This window comes from Herpailurus yagouaroundi, unplaced genomic scaffold, assembly GCF_014898765.1.
Source record: "Herpailurus yagouaroundi ecotype Mexico unplaced genomic scaffold, PumYag 246, whole genome shotgun sequence".
Taxonomy (NCBI): domain Eukaryota; kingdom Metazoa; phylum Chordata; class Mammalia; order Carnivora; family Felidae; genus Herpailurus; species Herpailurus yagouaroundi.
In genome coordinates this window covers 7,857,644-7,877,689 of record NW_024412463.1, presented here as the reverse complement: position 1 = coordinate 7,877,689, position 20,046 = coordinate 7,857,644, and the positions used below count along the sequence as shown (strand labels likewise).

The following is a 20,046-nucleotide window of genomic DNA, read 5'->3' as shown; positions in this document are numbered from 1 at the left end:
GGGGCCTTTTTTTGTGAGGCCACCATTCTTGCAACAGGGGGTAAGTAATCTGGAAAGCGGTGTGAATAGTGGACGGCGGGTAGAGGGGGATCCATCATGTAGGAGGGCAAAGTCAGCTTTCCCTTCGGGAAGCTTCCAAGATGATTCTGTTAAAATGATTAATTAAGAGTAAGTTCACTTACTGAATGTCTCTGTATGCCGGGCTCATTCATTCCACAAATGTCTGCCGAGCACCTCTGATGTGCGCGGTGATCCAGGAAGGGACCAGAAGGACTAAGTCGTTGCCCCAGGGGGAGGGGTGGACACGTCTGGAGGAAAGACAATGAGGCAATAAACAAATGCACACACCGGCTCATGCCAGGGAGACACGTCTGGCCCAGAGGAGGCTAAATCAGGAAGGAGGTTCAAGGTGACGGGGAGTCAGGGGAGAGGTATGGGAAGAACTATTGTGAGTGGGTAGGGAAGCTCGGGTCTTGAGCTGAGCCGGCCCCGAGTGTCTGGAGAACACTAAGGAGGTCAGTGCAGCTGGAGGCGTTCCTGGAAGGTGTGGCAGGTACAGATACGGACAAGCAAGGACAGTGCCTTCCAGGAGGTCAGTCGAGTGGGGGCACAGATGTGAATGCCCCCAGATGATAATGCACCGTTTCGTCATTCTGGATGGGGTAACAGTAGGATGATGTGATTTAGAGCGTGCCCCTGATGAGGCAGGGAAGTACAGAGGCGGCGAGGAGTGAGTTGGGTTTTGAAGGATGAGTAGGAGTTTGCCAGTTCTGCCCATTCTCCTCAGAAATAGCTGCATGGGCCACCCTGGGGGATGGGTCTAGGATGAGAAGTGGTTGAGGTTCAAAGCCCAAGCTTTGGGACTGGATGTGGCCTCACGCCCTGCCTCTGCTGTGTTCCATCTCGGTGGCCTCAGGAAAGTTGGTTGACCTCTCTGAGCCCATGTCCTCATCTGCCAAATGGACTTGTAGGGGTCTGAGGAGGTGGCGTGGGGGCAGCAAGTGTGAATGGCTCTGCATGCTGCCAGAGGGGTTGGTGCTCATGAATAATGGAGAACGTCGCCCAACGACCAGCCTGCGGGTCGCCTCGGCATAGGAGGCGTCTTTGGCCAAAGGCACGAAGGTTTGGGAGACAGTGTGGGGAGATGGAAATGAGGCCTTGACTGGAGCTGGGCTTTGCTTCTTGAGGTTGTCAGTTTTGAAGAAGAGGCTGTGGGCGGCTGGTGGACTGGCCCGGAGGGCGGGATTCCTTCTTTCCTGAGAGGGGAGAGAGCTACACTCACCTGGGGCAGCCCCATGGGCCTTTCTGGGGCGCCATAGTAACCTGGCGCTGGTCATGGCACCAGCATTCCCTGGGCCCCAGCTGGATCCTTCTTTACATTCTCCACTTTCATGAAGGAGGGATTCCTTTGGTGACATTTTGTAGAATGGAAAACCGGCTCGAACAATTGGTGGGAGAGAAAGGACTTGAAGCAAACTTCAAAGGCCCTCGTCTGACCGTGAACTCTGGGTTTGGGGGTGACTCTTCCTCCCTAGGAGCAGGGCCTGCAGGAAGATGGGGCGTCCACATATCCTATCCTCCTCCTCTCTCTTGACTAATCAGGAGGCCCTTCTCTCTCTGGATGATTTTTTTTTTTTTAATTTTTTTTTTCAACGTTTATTTATTTTTGCAACAGAGAGAGACAGAGCATGAACGGGGGAGGGGCAGAGAGAGAGGGAGACACAGAATCGGAAACAGGCTCCAGGCTCTGAGCCATCAGCCCAGAGCCCGACGCGGGGCTCGAACTCACAGACCGCGAGATCGTGACCTGGCTGAAGTCGGACGCTTTAACCGACTGCGCCACCCAGGCGCCCCTCTCTGGATGATTTTTAAGCAGCTGAGCTTGGCCGTGGGTGTCCAACCCAAGCAGCAAAGGACAGTGGGAAAGAAGCCCAGCTCTGGTTTTTCTGAGGTGTTGCCTGAACTTTCGGTGGGTCTTGCGAGGTTCTGTGCCTCTCCCTGAAACTGCTGTCAGGCGGCCGAAGTTGGTGGAGGACCCAGATGAGGCGGAGGCCCTGAGCTGCCACCTGCAGGCGCTCCCTGAAGACACCTTCCTGACTGACGGGCACGGATTTGCTTCAGCCAACTATGAACAGAGCCCCCACTCACCGTCCTGTCAGCATGAACGACCCATCTTCAATCAGCTTGACCACCGAGGGCTCTAGGGTTGCCAGATTCAGTAAATACAGGATGTCCAGTTAAATTTGAATTTCACGGAGCATACTTATGCCACACTATGTTTATACTAAGAAATTGTGTGTTGTTCACCCAAAACACAAATAATCCAGTGAAGAAATGGGCAGAAGACATGAATAGACACTTTTCCAAAGAAGATACCCAGATGGCCAACAGACACATGAAAAGATGCTCAACATCACTCATCATCAGGGAAATGCAAATCGAAACCATGATGAGATCCCACCTGACACCTGTCAGAATGGCTAAAATGAACAACTCAGGCAACAGCAGATGTCGGCGAGGATGCAGAGAAAGACGAACCCTTTTGCGTTGCTGGTAGAAATGCCAACGAGTGCAGCCATTGTGGAAAACAGTATGGCGGTTCAAACAGAGCTGCCCTACAACCTAGCAATTGCGCTAGTAGGTGTTTATCCAAAGGATACAGGAGTGCTGATTCGAAGGGGTACATGCACCCCAATGTTTATAGCAGCACTAGCAACAATAGCCAAAGTATGGAAAGAGCCCAAATGTCCATCGACTGATGAGTGGATAAAGTTATGGTATATGTATACGATAGAGTATTACTCGGCAATCAAAAAGATTGAAATCTCGCCATTGGCAACAAGGTGGATAGAGCTAAAGTGTATTATGCTAAGTGAAATTAGTCAGAGAAAGACGAATATCATATGATTTCACTCATATGTGGATTAAAGAAACAAAACAGATGAACATAGGGGAAGGGAAGGAAAAATTAGATAAAAACAGAAAGAGAGGCCAACCATAAGAGATTCTCAAATACAGAGAACAAATTGAGGGTTGCTGGAGGGCAGTCGCGGAGGGGGGGGAATGGGTTACATGGGGGATGGTCATAAAAAAGGGTGTTCGTTGGGATGAGCACTGGGTGTTATATACAAGTGAGAAATCACTGAATTCTATTCCTGAAACCAATATTACACTATATGTTAACCAACTTGGATTTAAATTAAAAAGAAACAAGAAATCTCGTGCGGTTGCGCTGGGTCCTGTGTCATCTCTGAACATCCTAGTCTCGGTGAACTTCTGCATTGGTGTGTGTGCCTTCTCCTCCTGTCCTCGTTCTAGGACTGGAAACCTCCTCCCTACGATATTTGAAACGACATTCGCGGACCTCTGACGGACACTGTTCACCATTTCTTCACTTTAATTCCGTTCTTTTGGAAAGAGTGTTATTCAGGAAGAGCTGGGAGGGGAAGGGATGGCCACACTTGCTGATTCCCATCATACGTGGGAAAGGGAGGAAATATTTACAGCTTGGGAAGGTTTGCCATATTCCTGCATATTAACATTTTTGGCCATCTCTCAGCATTCTGGGACAGTTTTTAGTTTTTATTTTTTATTTTTTCCCCCATCTTGCTGTTGCTCTATAAAACCTTTCAACAACTGGAGCCAACTGTTTCTTTTTAGTTTTTAAGCTTAAACAGTTTTCTTTTTTATTTTGTGATTTTTTTTTTTTTAAACCAAAGAATGTTTTGTGCAGCCAACGTCCCCGCCAGCCAGCCAGCCAGCCAGCGTGCCTTTTTCCCGCAGCGCGGGTGATTATTACCTCGACTGCATAACAAAGACATGAAGGCTTGAGATAAAGGTGCCAATTTGCAGGGCAGGTTTTTGATGGCTTCACTGAGCTTAAGGAACTCCAAGGGTCTCTAGGCCTTACGCCCCCATTATGTTAGCTCGGGTCACAGCAAAGGGACTCTTGTCTTACCTTACAAATTGTCCACACTCCACACACCTAAAGTAACAATTAACATCACTCTCTGGGGCTTATTGAAGAAGAACAAAGCCGAATCCCTCCCACCGCGCCCCAGAAGCCTCCCTCTCAGCTTTGTTCTCCGCTGGGCGCAATTATCAATGACTCCACGTCGCGGCCCCTCCGGGTCAGGGTGCATTTTGTTCCTCTCTTTCGCTCTCACCTGCCCCTTCCTTTCCAGCCTCTCTTGTGCCAGCTCTTAGGATGTGAGAAAAGCCCAGCCCCTGTGTGAAAAGTAAGCCTGAATGCTAGGGGAGAAGAGCCAGCTTTGATTTCCAAGCGAGACTAACACTCAGCGATCTTTGCAGGGGAAGGTGGTAAGTGCCCGGGAGCGGTCCTCGGGTGGCTGTCAGAATGGAAGGCAGAGGGTGTCCATGGGCTGTCCCAAGGCGCGTCTGCAATGCAGTCTCTGTGCTCGAGGAGGAGTCCGCTTAGAAGTGCATGTGCTCTGAGAATGCAGGTGTCACCCAAGAAGGGCTTGGAGTAGCCTGAAGTCGCAGGTACTGTCCTTGAATGGAACTCGAGTGGCGTATTACCTGTGATTCCAGAGAGACCTCATCGAGCTGGCCTGGCCAGGCGCCGGGCTTTGCTGTCCAGGGTGGACCAGCTACCCTGGGTTCTGCCAGCAGAGGGTCCGACAGAAGGTTTGGAAGGAAAACTAGACCGCTGCGCAGGAAGGGGAGACGGGAGGCGGTTTCCATGTTCTGTTCCGTAAGATTACGGATTTACTTACCAGGCAGACCTCTCCCCTTCCCCTTCCGCTGAGGCTTAAGGCAGGCTACGGTTTTCAGTGGTCATTCATTCGCTCATTCACTCAACTGACAGATGTACCGAACCTCCTCTACGTGCTGGGCTTTGTGCCAGGCACTGGGGACCCATCAGGGGCAAGGCAGGACTGGTTCCAACCTCAGGAAGCTCCCAGTTTAGTAGACCAATAAACCAGGAGACTTGCAGATGGGGACAAGGGTTAAAAAGAACAAAACAGAACAGGTAAGGGGTGTTGTGGGGTGAGGGAGTTGTGGCAGTAGGATGCCAGGGGAGGTGGCATTTGAGCAGGGACACGAGCAGTGCAAGCAAGCCATCTCTGGAGACAGAGGAGGACACCCATGGGGGCTGGGCGGTCCACCAGGCCTCGGCACCAGGTGGGCCTGGGGAATTTGGACTTTTTATTCCAAGTTCAGTGGGAGGTGCTTAGCGCACCTGGGTAGGGCTGTCCAGTCCAACACACAGGCTTTGCGGCCTCGGGCACAGCGTAGGACCCCCTGTGTCCCCCCGGCGCCGGCCCCCCCCCCCGGCCCCCAGACGATGTTCTCTCATGTTCTCATTGCTGCTTTTTGGAGTTCAAGGGCATCAATGGGTTCAGGGCTGGGACCTCATGAAAGAGAGTAGGAAGATCGCGCTCCTGAGATCTTTTGCAGACTATCCCCTTCCGTGCTTCAAGTGGTTCTGGGATAGCAGCTAACTATACTTCCCTCCAGCCTGGCTGGGGCCTGGTTGATCACCAGGTGACATTTCACCGGGCTGCAGTGATTGGCCAGATAGGAGGCCATGTGACCGAAGCAGGGCCAATCAGAGTCTTTCCCTGGGTTTTTATGAACAGACACCAAGCTGGGATGACCCTTTTTGTCCCTAGGCTGGGATATGGAAAGCTTAGAGCTGTCTGTGGCCAAACCCCTCTCTTCCTGCCCCCTGTGCGTGCTGTGCTGCTTCCCTGCCGGTAGGGGAGAAGCCTGAATGCTCCAGGAAACAAGGAGGCCAGTGTGCAGAGAGGGGGAGGGGAGGGTCGAAGTGAGGGCGCAAGAGAAAAATCTAGTGGCGGTTTGGATGTCTGCAGGTTCCTGAGGCCAGCTCTGCCCCTGGGTTTCCCAGTTACTCGAACCAGTTAAAGCCCACTCCAGTTTTGGTCGTGATGGGGGTTTACGCGTCGCAACAAAACGGATTTCAGACCATTTCTCTCTGGAAAGTCGTCTAACCCTCCCGCGGGGAAAATCGTGCGGCTAACTGAGTAGGTTCTAAGATCCCCATCTAGTCAAACGTCCTTGGTCTTAATTTGCTTAATCCCCCCCTCCCCCACCCAGTGGCCCCACTGCTCCCGGGCTGGGTCAGGTGTGGCAAGGGTTTGCCGTTTGCCTAGTGCACAGGCCCTGCCTGTGTTAGGTCCTAGGGACGCCCTGCGGGTCAGGCACATTCCCCAGCCCTCCCCCTCCCCCCCACCTCGTGGCTGGGAAAGGAAGCCCCTTCCAGAGAGAGGAGGAAGCCACACAGGGGGCTGCGCGGGGAGGGAGCGGTGGCTCAGGGGCCACCCTCACGTCTCCCCACCGCTCCAGTTAGGACCCGGAGCCGCTTTGCGGCCGCTCCTTTTTAGAGGTTCGCCTTCTCTGCTGCGCGGGCAGTAGGGCGTCCTGACGTGTGTACCGCCTGGCTGTTACCCCACAGTGATGACGACCACGTATAAGCTGGAACTTACTTAGCACTTAACCGGGCTGAGTACCTGCGAAGCCCCTCTGCCTTGCGACCTCACGGTAGCCCCGTGACGCGGGAGTGATGAACGTTCTTCTTTTGCAGAGGCAGACACAGCATCAGAGAAGTTCAGGCGCTGGTCCACGGTCGCACAGCGTTATCGCCGGAAAGCCGAGATCCAGGTGAGCTTAGGCATCAGTGTGGCAAACGGCAAGGCGAGGGCTCACCCGGGGTGTCCTGGGGCCTCCTGGATGGACAGTGGTCCGCAGTACCTTTCCCGCGACAATCTGGGCCGTCCCACGTGACCGTAAACGACTGCAAAGGAAGGAGAGAACAGCGTTTCTCCTCCAGGCTCCGTGGGCGTCTGTTGGGCATTTCTTAAGGACCTGCTGCGGGCCGGGCTCCTGGCGTGGGCGGTCGGGGGTCTAAGCGTCCTCCCACGCTCTAGGCCCAGCCACGGGTCAGTGCCCGGCACGCAGCGGGCCCTCTGGGGACACTTGTCTGGTGGAACGAAGGCTGTTCCGGCCCTTCCGGAGCGGGAGGCCTCACCTGGGACATGAAACGGCATCTCGAGTAGCTGAGAAACGTGGTCCCCTCTGCCTGTCATGGACGTGGGGACAGGACCCACGGGGACTCCGCATGTTTGATCTGAGAGGCGAAGGGCTTCTGTGGAGTCACCTCTCTCGGGGGCCTCACCTCGGAGTCGGGGGAGACGCGTCTATGAGGCCTCTTGTTTGCTTTCAGACAACTTCGTCTCTAGTGGATTTTATTATTTTTTTATTTTTATTTTTTTACGATATTCTATTTTATTTTTTATTTTTTTTTTCAATATATGAAATCTATTGTCCGATCGCTTTCCATACAACACCCAGTGCTCATCCCAAAAGGTGCCCTTCTCAATGCCCCTCACCCACCCCCCATCAACCCTCAGTCGAGTGGATTTTAAAGGAAAGCTCGGGGCCTCTACGAGATGCAAAAGGCTAAGGTGGGAATGCGGGTTGTTTCAGAGACCTGGCTGCGGTTACTGGGGGACCGCGTGTGGGCCACGTCTTTTAAAGCTAGTGAACGAGGAGAGCAGTGGCTCCCAGCCCGCCACTGTCTGCCCCATCGTCGGACAGCCTTGAAAGGGAGCATTCAGGGGGAAGTGGGGACACTCTTGGGGGCGTGTCCGTGGCCCCTGACCTCCTCCCCCTCCCATCTCGCCCGATGAGCCCCCACCAGGCCCCCTCATCGCTCCCGTGGGCAGCCAGGGGGGCTCGGCGGTCCCAAACTGGAGCGTGGACCCTCCCTGTGTTAGGCCCCCCCAGCGGCCCTCCCGTGTTCTCAGGAATGACGTCGTGCGGTGCGAGCTGGGCTGTGGAACTGGCCTCCCCGGGTTCGAATCCTTCCCTATTTACCAGCTGTGCTCACTTGAGAAGATTCCTTCCTCATCTGTAAAATGGAAATCACAATAATAACCCTCTCGACAGTTGTCATGAGGAAGAAATGAATTAGCACCATGTATGAAAGGCATTTGCACACGGCCTAGCACAAGTTATAGACAATGAAAGTGTTTGCTCTTAGGGTCAGGTGGAGACTGCTCCTGGTGGACATAGGCCCTGCCTAGGCTGATGCATTCACCTTGACCTCACCTCCAACCTCTCACAGGCTGTGCTCCTGCCTCACCCACCTGGTTTCCATCTAGGAGACACTTCAGGCCAATTCCTGCCTCTGGGCCTTTGCACTGGCTTTCTCTATGCCTGGAATGCATGTCGCTTTTCTTCCTCCTGAACGCTTCCCAGACCAGGCCAGATGCCCTCCCCACACTTTGGTAGCATTTGTAGGCAGGGTTTTAAAGTTTTTAAAAAAAATTTTTTTTTTCCAGCGTTTATTTATTTTTGGGACAGAGAGAGACAGAGCATGAACGGGCGAGGGGCAGAGAGAGAGGGAGACACAGAATCAGAAACAGGCTCCAGGCTCTGAGCCATCAGCCCAGAGCCCGACGCGGGGCTCGAACTCACGGACCGTGAGATCGTGACCTGGTTGAAGTCGGACGCTTAACCGACTGCGCCACCCAGGCGCCCCTAAAAAAATTTTTTATGCTTATTTATTTTTGAGAGAGAGAGTGAAAGTTTTTTTTTTTTTTAAAGTTTATTTATTTTGAGAGAAAGAGTACAGGCAAGTGGGGGAGGGGCAGAGAGACAGGGAGAGAGAGAATCCCGAGCAGGCTCTGTACTGTCAGCCTGGGCCCTGATGCAGGGCCGGATCCCCACAACCTGTGAGATCATGACCTGAGCCGAAATCAAGAGTCAGGCGCTTAACCCGCTGAGCCACCCAGCCCCCCTCCCCGCCTCACAGCACGTTTTCATAATGAATTTTCACCAGTGAGTTTTGCCCAACAGGGACCTCTCAGAGTCCAGAACAACGATGGCTCTTGGTTGGCACTCAGGATTCCCTTGGTGAAGGTGTGGATGAGGCAGCCTGCTGTTCTCACCACACATTCACGCCCACGGGCTGCAGAGACCAACGGACCGATTGGTGTGCTGGACGTCCGTGCAGGTGTTTGCAGAACTCCGGACGAGGCAAGGGCAGGACGAGACTGTCTTTCCACCCCTGTCTTCCTCCTTCCTTTGGGGTTTCCCGCTCCCAGCGGTGGCTGCTGCAGACCTAGGGACCATGCACGCACCCCCGCTGGGCCCTCCCAGACCCGCTGAGCGTTGCTGGCTGGGCCGTGCACATCAAGGCAGAAATAAAAAGATGCAACTTTGAGTTCTTTGGCTCCTCTGGGTTTAAATCAAACTCTTAGTGTAATTTCAAACTACTTTCTTTTTTTATTTTTTTTTTCTTTTGCTGGGTCTATTTTATATAGAGCATGTTTCAAATCAAAGCGAGGGAACATTTCCCCCCCTTCTTCCCATGAAAGGCAGGGGGTCTAAGACATTTTAATAGCTTTCATATTCCTTGCTCCAAATATATTATTTTAGCACAATAGTTCCTTTGCGGGAGAATTGCTTAAATGATTCAAAATGGATTTAAAAATATATTTCAAGTTTTAATTTTATGCACAGCACATTAATGAGCAGAGTGCCTTAGAGACTGCCTGTCAGTTTAACATATTCACAATATTCTCAACACAGATGTTATTCCATCTAAACCCTTTTAGAGGGAAGAAACCAGTCATTTTTTTCTTGGGGGATGTCAGAAAATATATTATTTTTGAAATTGTATTTTGATCCCAGAATTCTGTGCAAAAATATGATCATTAGGGTCTGGGTTTGTAGAGTCAGTCCCGTGGACACCAAACTTTTAAAAAGTCCCGAAAAGAGGAGCTGTCAGAACCCTTCACTCAGTTCACTTTCTCTCGCGGGGACTCTGAGCTTCGACAAGTGGAAGTGGAAATAATGGAAACTTCACCGCCCTGTGCGTCAGATGGGTCAGGGTCAGGGTCAGGGTCAGTGGTACAGTTAGGGCCAGGGCCAGGTCATGGTTACAGGTTAGGGTTAGGGTCAGGGTTAGGAGTTAGGGTCAGGGCCAGGGTTATGGTTTAGGTTAAGGTTATGGGTTAGGGTGAGGTTTAAGGTAAGGGTTAGGGTCAGGGTTAGGACTTAGGGTTAGGGTTTAGGTTAGGGTCAGGGTAAGGGTCGGGGTTAGAGGTTTGGGTAGGGGCAAGGTCAGGGCTAGGGGTTAGGTTTAGGGTTACGGTCAAGGTCAGGGCTAGGGATTAGGGTTATGGTTAGGGTTTGGGTTGAGCCTCTTTTAAGGTCCAGTTGGAATGATAGTGGGTTTGATGTGGAAATCTTTAGAAGGTATGACTCTCTTTTTCTTGTTTTTCCCATTAAGGTGCCTGATATTGGCATCAATGGGTCTCTGTCTCCTTGGCTTATCAGAGGTGATCCAGGCTTAGCCGGTATTGAGTATATACAGGCTGGCATTAATCACATCTGTTCCTAAATGTCCAAATCGTGAAGCAGCTGCATAGGTACAGGTGAATGCTTTCTTCCAGGTCAGTGCCAGCTGTCATGGCCTTGATCCTGCCCAGAGTACCAGAGTAGTGCTGGGTGTGGAGTGGCCCTCTGCCCAAGCACACCTGATTCCTGTGGATGTCGAGGAGAGGTGAGCTTTCTGGAGCCTTCTCTGTGAAACTGGGAGTGGTGGTAGGGTCAAGTGTGTGGCCCACAATGAGAGCCCCTATTTTATCTGCGTAGTCATGTTTTCCTTGCTGTCTCCCAAGGCTGTTGACCGTGGGCCTTCCTGAGCTCTCCAGGCCCCATCCAGGGCTTTCTGTAGTCAGAGCAGATTTTTATTTAAGCCAGTGCTATGTTCACAGCCTTCCAGCAAAGGCACCAGTTCCCAGCCAGGGCAGTGTGTGTGATGCTCTGGTTTCACACCCCCCACTCCCCTCAACGTGCTGGCTTATCTGAAGGGGCCTTTGCAGGAGGGGCCTGGGCACCAGATGTGGGGCTTCTAGAGTCTGGGGCTCTAGTCTCCTGTCCCCTGCCTTCCCGGTGCAGCAAGTTCAGGGAGATAAACTCGCAGCTGCTTTCTTAAACAGAAAATGCTATTTTAATTTGAGAGGGTCGGGAGGGACAGAAAGAGAGAGAGAGAGAGAGAGTCTTAAGCAAGCTTTGTGCTGAGTGCTGAAGTGCTGATGCGGGGCTCTATCCCACATCCCTGGGATCATGGCCTAAGCTGAAATCAAGAGTCGGATGCTCAACCGACTGAGCCACCCAGGCGCCCCTAAAATGCTGGTATATCTTAATTCTCAGTGTATGAGAAAGATTCATGAAAAGACCCCCTTCCCCTTTTTAATAATGAAAGAAATTTTATTTTGAAGACATTAAAGTGATGCATAAAAATATGACCTTGGAGTTCACACGGAATAAATGGACCTCAGAATAGGTGGGAAAATGTGAGAAATGGGACAGTGGGGGTGATTTACTGTTCCAGATATTAGTATATGCTCCAAAGACCCAGTAAACACGTGTGTATTGGTGTTCCAGCAGGCACCTTGATGCGTGAAGCAGTAAGGGCCGGTATCACTCAGGAGGTGTCTATACGGACAGCCCGTGTTGCATGTACAATCTAGGGGCTGAGAACTTCCTAATCGAGATTGCAAACCCAAAAGCCGTAAAGAAAAAAGTGATTGTTTTTGACTCTGTGAAATTAAAAAAGTTTTCCATGCCAGAGGCATCACAAAGGCAGTACACACACGACTAAGCTGGAAAAAGTATTTCTAACTTTTCCTTTTTATACGTCGGTCAGAGGGTTCATTTCTATTGCAACAGAAAAATTCAAATAATCCAGATGGGTTTAAAGTAAAACGTGGATGTTTTCTCCCTGCCCTCAAGCCCCTTCTCTGGGGGAATCGCTTTTAACGGTTTAGTGAATTTCCTTTGGGGGCCTGGGGGCGGGGGCTCTTTCTTCTTCCTCATCCAGCAAAAGGAATTAATTTTAGTTTTCTTTTGAGCTGCAGCAGTGGGAAAGCGGGAGAACCCACTTGGGTTTTATTTTTGTTGGTTGTTCGCTTTCCCAAACCTGTCATTCCCCACCCCCCCCACATCTCTGCTATTATTTACTTAATCTTTTCTTTTACACTTAACACACTTTTAAAAGCATACACCGATTTTAAAAAGGAAACTTTAAATCATTACCATAAATGGAAAACCAGCGCCATTTGCCGTATGCAGAAGGTGGTCGTAAAAGTCGAGGGCGCAGAGGTGGTGAAATTCCAGTTCGATGTCGTAGCCGCTTGCTGTCTTTATTAAACACGGGGCTGGCAGCCTCAGGGGTTTGTGAAAAGCGGGCCAGCCTCCAGTGGAGACACTCTTTGGCTGAGGCAGGGGCATGGATTGTAGAGGAATGACTTTGTCGCCATGTTTCCATGCCTTGTGATGCCACCGGCACCTCCAGAGGCAGCGGGGACCTCCCTGTTGGGACACGTCCCCCTCCAAGAGCCTCTGGTGTGATGGCCCTGGATGGACGGAGAGGACGGCGTTCCTCAAACCCAGCACAGCGTACGATTAGGACTTCAGTTTTCCGAATCCCACAGTTGATCTGCATTCATTTCTTTTTTTTAAAGTTTTGTTTTATTTATTTATTTATTTATTTATTTATTTATTTTTGAGAGACAGATCGCGAATAAGGGAGGGGCAGAGGGAGAAGGAGACACAGAATCCCAAGCAGGCTCCAGGCTCCGAGCTGTCAGCACAGAGCCCGACGCGGGGCTCGAACCCGTGAACTGGGGGATCGTGACCTGAGCTGAAGTCAGATGCTTAACCGACTGAGCCCCCCAGGTGCCCCCTTTAACCCGACATTTTTCAAAACTCCTTTTTTAAAATAAACTTACTTGAACTTGCCAACATAGTTTTTTGAGAAGCACTGGGATATTTAGAGAACTTTGGTTGTAACTAATGACAACTAAATACTCTTGCTTTTTTTTTTTTTTAAATAAAGGAAAAAGTGATAATTTGGTGAAGTTTTCAGGGCACTTGCCAGTCACTGCTGGGAGAGATACTGTTTCTCGCAAGTTGCGAAACAATGAGGACTCTGATCTTGTGATTACTTTTTGTCTTCTTTTTCCCCTCTCGGTACTTTTTTTGTTCCCCTGACACTGAAAGGTTTGTCTTTTTTGACAAGTTGAGGTCGAGCACAGCACATCCGCGACTCAGGCAGAAACACGAAAATAGGTCTAATCACACGGAGCTCAGGTCCTGTCGTTCCAGTGTGAATTTTAGCAGCCATCCCGCTGACATAAGCCGCCTCCGAGAGTGTCCCCTGACCAGCTCAGGGCTGGACGTCGGGAAACACAGGGTCCGGCTGCGAACGAAAGGACACGTCGAGCCCGCCATCAACTGTGGGGTGGGAAACGGGTCTGATTGCCAACGGACTATTTCAAAACGCGTCGCTTTTGGTTTCGAAGGTGTGTGTCCCAGTTCCCCGTGTTCTCAAGAACTCCAGAGAGCACAGCGTTGTTTCTTGGCGGCTTCTGCCACCCGGTGATGACGTGTTACTATTTGTTAATGTCTGTGTTCCCAGCGGCTCCATAATAAACGGGCTCATCTCGTGCCCCTGGTAACTAGCTCGCTGCCTGATACACATGGAAATGTGGTTTGTGTCCCAAGGTATAAACAGATACAAGCGAGTGAGCGTGTTCTGAGTGATTAGCTCTGTAATCGCAGGCAGAGAGCGTCAGACTTTGTGCTGGTCTCCTGAGGAGTGTTCGGGATCTAAAAATCTCCCAGCATTGTCGAAAGCGAGTGCCCTCATTGAGTTAATTCAACCGAGGCAAAGAAGGGGGGGAGAAATAAGACGCTTGCAGTTTGCGGCCAAGGAACCGGAGAGGATGAAAAGAATTCAGCAGAGAAACAATACCGCAAATCCATCTGAGCCAGGCCCCTCCCAGAGGCCAAGTTCAAAGTCATCAGCAAAATGATCGCTCAGCATCCGCTAGACAGGCTGGTGGGGCCCTGGGGGTGAGGGGGGAAGAAAGAAAGGGAGGGAACCGGCAGACTCTAGGGTCCCCTCCTCACTCTCTATTTGACAAGCCCAACGAAGCCGCAGAGGGAGAACGTTTGGAAAGCCTTCCAAGACGCTCAGAGACTTCCCTAAGCCTGAATTTTTAAAATCATTTTTTATTCTCATAAACTGTGGTACTTTGTGGTCTCTACCTGTGTCCCACATCCTTCCTGCTTCCGGTGGGCTTCCCACAGACCCCAGCTCCAACTCCGTTTCGCCTGTAACTTAGCAGCGGCACGATCCTGGGTGCGCCGTCCCATTATTCTGGGCCTCGGTGTGCTCGGCTGTAAAATGGGCACGAGGAGAGCCTCAGCTCTGAGGCTGGGCCGTGTTTTCCCGCAGCCCTCTGTGGACTCAGGGACAGGAAGGGTGAGGTCACGGAGGCCACAGGGGAGCCAGGTGAGGGACCCACACACACGAGCCATTCTGAGGATGCGGCCAGGTGGTACATGCTGGCGTAAACCCACAAGAGGCACCACCCCCAACCCCCAGCTGGCGGCAGCAGTGGGGGGAAGGGAGAGAGGGGCAGGGCTGGGGGAGGGCGAGGGGAGGGGTGGGGCGTCTCTGCGTGGGTTGCGGTCTCTCCGCTGCGCTTGATTGGCTGAGAAGTTCCATGGCAACCATCTCAGTGGGCGCACCAAGCCCTGCGAGCGTGGCAGACAAGCTTAAGGAACCGTTGGCTCCATGAGATCTTTATTAACAGCTCAAAGTCAAAACTGGAGTTTGAGAGGGGCTGTAGGGAAAAGCTGCATTTTTAAAAATTTTTATTTTTAAATTGTTTTATTTATTTTTGAGAGAGAGAGAGAGAGAAAACGAACAGGGGAGGGGCAGAGAGGGGGAGACACAGAATCCGAAGCAGGCTCCAGGCTCCGAGCCATCAGCACAGAGCCCGATGCGGGGCTTGAACTTGTGAACCCCGAGATCATGACCTGAGCTGAAGTCGGGCACTCAACCAACCCAGCCACCCAGGCACCCCAGAGCTGGATTTTAAAATACACTCCTAGCCCGCCCTGAATTTCCCTGGACGCTTGGAATATGGAGGCAGTTGGGGGTAATTCTGACCTGATATGTGGGGCTACAAGCCCGCCTGTCCCTCAAGGGCATGGACAACAGTGAAGGTGGAGGTCGGGAGAGCAGCACGTTTGTTTGGGATCCAGGACTTTTTGCCAATTAAATGCTGAGCAGGTTCGGATCCTCAGCTTCCCGTGCGTGCCCCACATCATTCTGCGGTGACAGAGTGGCATTGGGGGCGGGGTGGGTTTGTGCGCTTGCTTTGGTGTCTCAGTTTTTAAAAACAAGAATGGATGTCACTTCAGCTGGTCTGGCCTGGCTTTTCTAGAGGTTACTGTTACCCTTCCGGGTGGCCTGGAATGGAGTCTGGTTTGGGCATTTCTAACCCCTGACCACACCTGGAGGGACATGTGTTGGCCCAGGAGGTGGGTAGGTGTGTGTGTGTGGGGGGGGGGGCTCGCTGAAAGAGAGGATGCACACGTGAGAGGGTGAAGGTGCTGCGATGCGGTGTGCGGAGGCAGAAGGCGTGCGTGCACAGCCAAGAGGAGTGACCAGGATGAGCTAGATGTCCAGAGTGGGTCCACTTCCTGCAAACACCCTGAAGCAGGGGACCCTGTGAAGGACCCAGGTCTGGCTGCACCTCGGGTAAATCCACTGATGCCAGTTTCCACTCCAGTGGCTCCGTGGTCAACTCGCCCCCCCCCCCCCGCAAAGGATGCTTCTGGTTGACCATTTCTGTGGGTGCAGGGCATGGGCACAGCTCCTCTTCCTGGGCTTGAGGTAGCTGAGAGGGCTTTGGCCAAATGCTCTGCCTAAAATACCCCAGCTGTGTGTAACCCCTCTGTGCCTCACTCCCTCGCTTCCTACATGCCTTCTTCCCCCCGCCCCCCTGCACACGTGTAACAGAGCGACCTAAGCAAAGTCTTATTGGAGTGAATCCCTTTGAGGTGGCAGCTGTGTCTTATTTATCAGCCTGCACCCCTCTGTGTAGGGCCTGCTCCACTCGTCTATTCACCTACTCATTCATCCATCCCTGGGCACACCTACCCATCCACCCACCTATCCGTCCTCATCTGTCAATCTGTCCATCTGTCCATTCACCCATTCATCCAGCAGACATGAATGGAACACCTGCCATATTCCGGACCCTGGCCTTGGCACTGGGAGTAAAACAAAAGAAAGGGTTCCTACTGGAACCCCAGGGCTTGGTTTACAGTAGTTGCTCATGTAATGTTTGTTGAATACACGCACGATAAAACAAATGATGTCATGCTCGGAAAGCATCTGCACACCCACGTGCTATGGCTTACGAAGAATTGGTCAAGGCGGGCTTTAGAATCCTGGGGATAGTTAGGTGGCCAGCTCCCTGGACAGGAGAGGCCTCCCCCTGTTGGCTGCAACAGGAAGTGGGAGGACACACCTTTGAGGCTGCGATCAACTTCTGTGAAACAACAGAGCCAGCGGTGAAGCATTTCCTTACCTGCCCACCCAGCTGTCAGTGCGAGGCTGAGACTCTAGGGCTTAGAATAACGAGCTCCATTCTGACTGCTGGTGACAGCACAGACGTAGAAATTTCAGGAAAGCACATGTGAGGGCTGAGGGCGGAAGTGGGCAGATTGCCAGGCGTGGGTGAGACAAAGGAGAGGTCTGTGCGAGCAGGTGTCTTTTGGGGGAAATGAATAGCATCCTTGGAAGTGACCAGCTAACCACAATGAGTGGGGAGGAAGAGGAGCGGGGAGGTCTTCTGCCTGGGTGCAGAGTAGCCCTTCTTGTCTTCAGGGCCAGGAAATAGCTGGAACGGTTCCCTAATGAGTATATTTCTGCTGCATGCACCTATGGCTTGAGTGTGTGCATGCACATGTCCTTGATTCCGTGTCTGTGTGTATGTGTGTGTGCACATGCATGTGTGGGGCGGTGCGGCAGCACACGTAGAGTTACGTGTCTGTGTGTAGGAACACTACGTCTTTGGATATGTGTGCGGAGGTCTGAGCATGGGATACGTAGCTGTGCCTCAGTGACTGTGTGCAGTGCATCTCGAGAAGTAATGTGGGGTAGTGGCTGAAAGCTTGCAGACCTGGGTTCAGGCTCGACTCTAACACTTACCAGCTCTGGGATCTTGGCATATGACCAAACTCCTGTTTGCCTTTGTTTCCACCTCTTTAAAGAATGGCTAGCACCAGCTCCCCTGAGTTGCTGTCAGGTTATGTCAGGTGCTTAGTCAGCTGACTTACAACCTCTTGTTTCCCCTGTAATTTCAGCTGTGTCTGCTGTGGGTTCCATGAGAGCTTTGGACCACTGGGGCAGCCAGCCTCCAGGTGTGCCCCTGTAATTCATGCCCTTGCCCTGAAGATTCCTTGATGATACACCCAGTGCTGGGTACCTGCCCATCCATCACACTCATTCAGCCTGAAAGTGCAGAGAAGTTAACACCCCAGGGGAAACCGTCAAGCAATGGGGAAGGGGAGCTTCTGATTAAATAATTCTTTAGGTAAATCCCTGTGTAGACAATCCTGAGAAAGGATGTCAGCACTTTCAAGATGTGATTCCATCGTCTTCCAGCTGCCATTGTTTTAAGATGAAACGTCATCATAATTCTTATCCTCATGCCCCTACGTATAAAGCATTTTTTTCCCCTTTAGTTGCTTTCAGAATTTTTTTCTTTGTCCTTGGTTTTCAGCAGTTTAACTATGACGCGCCGAAGTGGATTTTTCTTTGAATTTATCTTGTTTGGGCTTTTCAGAGCTTCTTGGATACGTAAGTCTATGTGTTCCATCAAATTTGGGGAATTTTTAGCTATTATTTATTCAAATACATTTTCTGCTCCATTCTCATTTCCTTCTTCTTTAGGGACACTCAATTTGCATACATTAGACATGTGACATTGTGCCACAGATTCCCAAGCTGCCAATCATATTCTTCAATCCCATTTGTCTCTGTTCTTCAGGTTAGATAATTTCTATTCATCTGTCTTCAAGTTCACCAATTCTTTTGCCATGTTGTAGTGTTAAGTACCCTAGAAAAATTTAAATTTCAGTTGTTGCAATTTTCAGTTTTAGAATTTTTATTTGGTTCTTTTTTTACGTTTCCAGTTTTTATTTAAATTCTAGTTAGTTAACCTGTAGTGTAATATCATTTTCAGGAGTAGAATTTAGTGATTTACCTACAATACCCAGTGCTCATCACAATGCGTGCCCTCCTTAATGCCCATCCCCCATTTAGCCCATCCCCCCTCGCACCTTCCCTCCAGCAACCCTCAGCTTATTCTCTATAGTTAAGAGTCTCTTATGGTTTGTTAATTTCTCTCTCTCTCTCTCTTCCCCTTCACCTATATTCATCTGTTTTGTTTCTTAAATTCTGCATAGGAGTGAAATCTATGGGATTTGTCTTCCTCTGACAGACTTATTTCACTTACCATAGTGCTTAGCATAATGCCCTCTAGCTCCTCCATGATGTTGCAAATGGCAAGATTTCATTCTTTTTTATGGCTGAGTAATATTCCATTATATATATGTATATATGTGTATATACATATATATATATCACATCTTCTTTATCCATTCATCAGTCGATAGACATTTGGGCACTTTCCATAATTTAGCTATTATAGATAATGCTGCTATAAACATCACATTCAAACCAGTATTTTTGTATCCTTTGGATAAATACCTGTTAGTGAAGTTGCTGGGTTGTAGGGCAGTTCTAGTTTTAACTTTTTGAGGAACCTCCATACTGTTTTCCAGAGTGGCTGCACCAGTTTGCATTCCCACCAACAATGCAAAAGAGATCCTCTTTCTCCACATCCTCACAAACATCTGTTGTTGCCTGAGTTACCGTTAGCCATTCTGACAGGTGTAAGGTGGTATCTCATCATGGTTTTGATTTGCATTTCCCTGATGATGAGTGATGTCGAGCATCTTTTCATGTGCCTGTTAGCCATCTGTAGGTCCTCTTTAGAAAAATGTCTATTCAGGTCTTCTCCCCATATCTCAACTGGATTATTTGATTTTTGGGTGTTGAGTTTGGTAAGTTCTTTATAGATTTTGAATACTAACCCTTTATCAGATATGTCATTTGCAAATATCTTTTCTCATTCTGTTGGTTGCCTTTTAGTTTTGTTGATTGTTTCCTTTGCTGCCCAGAAGATTTTTATCTTAATGAAGTCCCAATAGTTCATTTTTGCTTTTGTTTCTCTTGCCTTCAGAGACGTGTCTAGTAACAAGTTGCTACAACTGATGTCAAAAAGGTAGCTGCCTGTGTTCTCCTCTAGGATTTTGATAGTTTCCTGTCTCATATTTAGGTCTTTCATCCATTTTGAATTTGCTTTTGTGGATGCTGTCAGAGAGTGACCCAGTTTCATTCTTCTGCATGTTGCTGTCCAGTTTTCCCAACACCATTTATTGAAGAGACTGTCTTTTTTCCATTGGAAATTCTTTCCTACTTTGTTGAGGATTAGTTGACTGCATAGTTATGGCTCCATTTCTGGGATTTCTATTCTGTTCCATTGATCTATGTATCTGTTTTTGTGCCAGTACCATACTGTCTTGATGACTACACTTTTGTAATATAGGTTGAAGTCTGGAATTGTGATGCCTCCAGCTTTGCTTTTCTTTTTCAAGATTGCTTTGGTTATTTGGGGGTCTTTTGTGGTTCCATACAAATTTTAGGATTGCTTCTTCTAGCTCTGTGAAAAATTCTGGTGGTATTTTGATAAGGATTGCATTGAATGTGTAGATTGCTTTGGGTAGTATAGACATTTTAACAATATTTGTTCTTCTAATTCATGAGCATGGAATGTTTTTTATCTCCTTGTGTTCTCTTCAATTCCTTCCTTCCTTCCTTCCTTCCTTCCTTCCTTCCTTCCTTCCTTCTTTCTTTCTTTAAAATAGTATGCTATTTTTTTAAAAAATATTTATTTATTTTTGAGAGTGGGGGGCAGAGAGGGAGACACAGAATCCAAAGCAGACTCCAGGCTCTGAGGTATCAGCACAGAGCCTGATGTGGGGTTTGAACTCATAAACTGTGAGATCATGACTTGAGCCGAAATTGGATGCTTAACTGACTGAGCCACCCAGGTGCCC

General features: G+C 50.0%; 1 long non-coding RNA gene across 1 annotated transcript; it reads left to right on the top strand.

The window, feature by feature from the left end:
- Positions 1-3,845: 3,845 nt before the first annotated feature.
- Positions 3,846-9,214, top strand: LOC121020125 (uncharacterized). The gene is made up of 3 exons (XR_005785957.1): positions 3,846-4,320; positions 6,569-6,645; positions 8,845-9,214. It is a non-coding gene; the product is annotated as an uncharacterized LOC121020125 (long non-coding RNA).
- Positions 9,215-20,046: the final 10,832 nt, after the last annotated feature.